Raw genomic sequence first — 5,050 nt, forward strand, 5'->3', positions numbered from 1 at the left:
TTCCATCTTCCCACCTGGTACCTCATGCTCCCTCTCACCTGAGGTGGGGCTTATCACCAGGGCCTGCTCCCCCCCATATGCGTGTCTGCTCACCATGGTCTGGTCCATTTCATTACCTTCTGCGCCCTCTTTAGACAGAAGCAGCAGGAATGGAAAAGAAGAGGTGAGTTTCAGAAATGAACAGAGGAAGAACCTATTGGGACCGCAGATAAGCTGGAAAATGAAATGAAAGAGAATAAGCCAAAGATGGTTCATTCATTCATTCAACAAATACCACGTAGCTCTCTGGGTACCAGGTTCAAGGTTAGATCCTGGCTATATAGTGATAAAAAAAAAAAAGCACACATGCCTTTATTGAGTTTACAGACTAGTTGGAGAGATGGGTGTAAAAATAAATAAACAAATAAAAATTAGGACCGTCTTGGATCTTCAAGGAATTTAGAGAAAATAGTGTCCAGATTGTAAAGAGGGGAGAGAGCACTCAAAAGGGTGGTTGGAGAGGTGGCAGCGGCCAGATGAAGTGAACCACTCACAGAGACCAGACAAGGATTTTGTTGCTAAATATAATGGGAAGTGATACAGTTCATTTCTATGCCAACTGCAACCCAAACGTAGCTGTTCGCTTGCCCCTGAATCCTTCAGTCCTCGTGGTTGTCTTGTCCCTAAATCTTGTCTTCACCACAAATCACCCCTAGTGTAGAACTCAGCATCTTTTTTCATCTTCTCCCACCTCAATCTCCCCCATGACATTAGTGAGCAATGTGGACTTGAATGAAGATCCCCCAAAATGTAGGAAGGAGTTCTCACATCCCGCATCTCCATTGCCCATTCTGGCCAGCAGTTTTGTCTTCTGTTTATTTGTCTGTTTTATTTGGTTTAGTTTGGTTGTTTTCTTTCTCTCTCCCTGTCCCACCAGTACTCAGTTCCTGGATCTTTCCATCCTAAATTTCCCTCTGAGGATCTCAATTTTCTATCTCTTCTGTTAAGTAGCTCTGCCACATTCCTACTTTCAGGTTTACTCACTGACTCTATTACCCTGTCCTGAAAACAAAGGTTCCTAAGGTTAACCAGCTCCACCCTCCTTAACACACTGTAGTGACCATCTTTTGTTACTTTAAAATGTCTTGAGTCAGACTTCTCTACCCAACCCCCACTCACATTCCATGCCTCCCCCCAAAACCCTCATCCCTCCACACCCCTTATTGCTTTATTTCTTCCAAATATAGCTCTCATCCCATGAAGAATTCCAGGAATAAAAATGTCCCCATTTTATTATAAGTTATTTATACATGTACTCAGAACAAACCACCACTGTATTTTATCACAAGTGTTTCCCGTTTCTTAAGTAGTGAAGGAGAACTCATCTTTGATAGGCTGACTAATGCTTCTCTCATCTTCCACTTCCTGCAAAGATGTCCATGTCCTAATCCCCAGAACCTGTGAGTATGTTCCCTTACATGGCAAAAGCAAATTTGCAGATGTGCTCAAGAATCTTGAGACGGGAGATCATCCTGGATTGTCTGGGTGGGAGGCAGGAGAGTCAGTGCCAGCGGTGGGAGAGACTCAACTGGCTATTGCTGACTTTGAAGATTGAAGGAGACATAAGCCAAGGAATGAATGCTGGGGCCTCTGGAAGCTGGAAAAGGCAAGAAAACAGATTCTGTCCTAAAGCCTCCAAAAGGAATGCAGCCCTGCCCACACCTGAATTTTAGCCCAGTGAGCCCCCTTTCAGACTTCTGACCTCTAGAACTGTAAGACTTTTGTCCCCTTTCCTCTTTGTTCCTCTTTCCTCTTTTTTTCTGCTAGCTCCTCCTCCCCTGACCCTTGACTAGCAAACAAGCTGAAAAGTTTAAAAGAACAGCTCTTGAGAGAACTGTTCTAGGATTACAAACATCGCTGAACAAGAGGCACCGTTCCAAACACAGGTTTCACGGCAGTTAGTGACGGAAATGACGACTGGGCCAAACCACAAGGACACGTAGCCCTCTGCTCTTCACCCCATAAAACGGCAATCCTGCTTTGGCTCAGAGAGTCACCTGGTCGTCTGGTGCTCCCTGATGCACGTCGGCTGAATAAAGCCTTTAGCCTCTATTGAGCCGCTTAAACTAGTTTTTTCCTTGACCGTACCTTGTGTAAGTTAGATACTGCATTAGGTGCTTTATGTATACTGTCTCGTTTAACCTTCACAAAAAAACCCTAAAGTAGAAATATTATCCCCAGTTCACAGATGTCAATTCTGAGGCTTAGGTAGACTGGATAACCTGCCTTCATCAGCAGCTGGTATAGCCATGGTTTAAACCCTGATCTACCCGACTGCAATCACAGGTGCAGACAGAGCCATGGAAACCAGGAGACAGCAGACAGCGGTGTCAGAGAGCTGAAAGAGAAGAAGGGAAGGAAGGAGTGACTGCCCTCTATGTACCGGCACTGTGCTGTCTGCTTTTCCACATTCCATCCCCTTTAATCCTTACGAGCCAGTGGAGAGGGCACTGTGATGTCCAGTTTACACACAAAGGCGTGGAGGTTCAAGAGGATAAGTCACCTGTCTGAGTTCACACAACCAGGCGGGGCTCCTGGCTCCTTCCCCACCCACTTCCTGGGGACAATGTGCCACCAACTGCCCTTCTCACACATACTTTCAGTGACTCCTGCTTAACTTGTGGGCAGCCTCCTCTCTGCTCTCAGACTCATTAGTTCTCAAAGGTAATGATCCCTAAATCTTATACTCCACCCTCCCCTCAAGCTACTTCCTCACATCTGTTCTAGGAAAAATAAGTTTATATTTACCACCTTCACTTCCTCACCTCCCATGAACTCATTTCAGTCTAGCTTCTGCCCCCACTACTCCTCTGAAACTGATCTAAGACCATGTATTAATCAAGGTTCTCTGGGGCAACAAAATCAACAGGATATAGACAGAAAGAAAGAAATTCATTTTCAGGAATTGGCTCACGTGATTATGGAGGCTGAGGGGTCCCACGATCTGCCAGGAAAGCCAATAGTGCAGTTCCAGTCTGAATCTGAGGCCTGAGGACCAGGGCAGCCAATGGTGAAAGTCCTAGTTGGAGGGCAGAATACAGATGGCTCAACTTAACAATGAGGCAGAGAATGAACTTTTCCTTCCTCCTCCATTTTGTTCTATTCAGGCCCTCACCGGATTGGGTGATGCCCCTGCCACATTGGGGAGGGCAATATGCTTTTCTCAGTCTACCAATTCCAGGGCTAATCTCATCCGGAAACACCCTCACAGATACATCCAGAATAATGTTTAACTGAATATTTGGGCACTCTGTGGCCCAGTCAAGTTGACCCATAAAATTCACCACACAGTCCACTAGACACTCCCTAATGGTCAAATCCAATGGTTGCTTCTCAGCCTCCACCCTTGCTGAGCCTTATATGGATTTGGTAGTGTTTATGTGGAGTTTGCATATAAAACAGATGGAAATGGAGTGACTCTGCTTGTGGCAGGGGAGAGGGCCTGACTGGCCTGCCCAGCCTCCTTTCTTTCTCTTCCCTCCCTGCCGTCCTCCCTGAAGCACCTCAGGGAAGCCCTGGAGGTCTCCCGGGCAGAGACTGAGTGCCACTCCAAGCAGAAAAGAGCTCAGGATATGACAACAGTCTGACAGAGTTTGACACCCCCAAATCCGCCCCTGTAACCCTGGGAAGCAAAGGAAGCCAATGGTTGGATTGATCCAGGGTGGGGCTCTGGCTAGAAGGGAAGGTGGGTAGTTCAAGGGAGTCGACTGATGGACAAAGAAAAAGAGACTCGAGGGGCTGACACAGCCGTGAACTTGGTACCAGGAACATGGGTAAGAAAAAGCTTTAGGCAGAATGAACAAAGCACATTAGGATTTATACTGAACTCCAAACCCTTAAAAGAAAGCCCATATAGCAGAGTAACTTGCATCCCCTTCAGGCCGTGAGCTCTTTGGGGGCGGAGACCAGGTCATAGATTTTTCTGTGTCCCCACCAAACCCAGCTCTGAGGTGGACTCTTAGGGGAAGCTCCATAAACATTGATGGGTGACATAAAATTGAAATCCACCCACATGTCACATGAATGTCCTTCCTCAGTGAAATTACAGTCAGCTCGGAGCCCACAGCTCTCCATGGGTCCAGGGAGCAGCTAGTGCTGATACTTCTATATTTATATTAGCCGTTTCCAGCCAGTTGTCATGGATATCTAGAAGGTAAGCAAGCTACCAACCTGAAGTGAAATTCAACTTTGAAAAATCTTACACAACTGTAGGAAAGTTTGCGTGTTTGTTGAATAGTTGTTAAACCATTAACGTTTTTCACAGCAGACACTCTGTTTTGCTGTCAGAAGAATGGCTAAATGAAGGGAACTTGTGCTTGGCCTGGGAATTCAGAAAAGATGGCCGTGTGGTTTTCGTTTTTTCCCTTTTACAGATCTCAGCACCTGTCAACTTAACTCACACAAATTCAGAGTGAGGCATTTTCTCTCCATTTTACAAATTTTATGACAATGCCATCTATTTCCTGTCAAATTAGCACAATTCCTCTTTTTACTAGCCTTTTGTTATGTAGATCTATAGATAATTTTAATTCTGTTGTCCTTGTCTTTATTAAACGGATACCCTCTACTGGATTAAATTGGGTCATAAAAATTGTATCACATTATTTTATGTAGCATAAATATAATGTCGTGCGTTCAGTGTACTGTCAAGTCTTGGTGGTAATGAATAACCGACTTTCATTGCCCGCTGAGAATGCTGAGTCTCCCTCCCACTCTACAGCTGTGGCTGAGACTAGACTATTTTCAAGCTACACCATCTCCACTTTCCCCTAAGAATTACCTGGTGAGACAATCACCTATTCTATTCCAACCTAATTGTATTGTCTCTCCACTGAGAAAAAGGAAGAAAAAGGAAAATAAATCCACAGCAGTCCCCCTCTTTGTTCATGACTCAGATTCCCTTATAAGACTTTTCTTAGACAATAAAAAATTGAATGCTTTAAATTTTGAGAAAATATGTGATCTCTTGGTGAGTGACCTGGCTGACAGGACTTACTTCTTCAATCTTCAG

The 5,050-nt window shown here is 44.9% G+C and overlaps 1 long non-coding RNA gene across 1 annotated transcript; it reads right to left on the minus strand.

Moving 5' to 3' along the window:
* Window positions 1–2,153: 2,153 nt before the first annotated feature.
* On the minus strand, window positions 2,154–3,201 carry LOC147916554 (uncharacterized). The gene is made up of 3 exons (XR_015552784.1): window positions 3,155–3,201; window positions 2,954–3,058; window positions 2,154–2,377 (listed from the first exon to the last, which is right to left on the minus strand). It is a non-coding gene; the product is annotated as an uncharacterized LOC147916554 (long non-coding RNA).
* Window positions 3,202–5,050: the final 1,849 nt, after the last annotated feature.

The sequence above is a fragment of the Ceratotherium simum genome, chromosome 7 (assembly GCF_057802395.1).
Source record: "Ceratotherium simum simum isolate JZ-2026a chromosome 7, ASM5780239v1, whole genome shotgun sequence".
Classification (NCBI taxonomy): domain Eukaryota; kingdom Metazoa; phylum Chordata; class Mammalia; order Perissodactyla; family Rhinocerotidae; genus Ceratotherium; species Ceratotherium simum.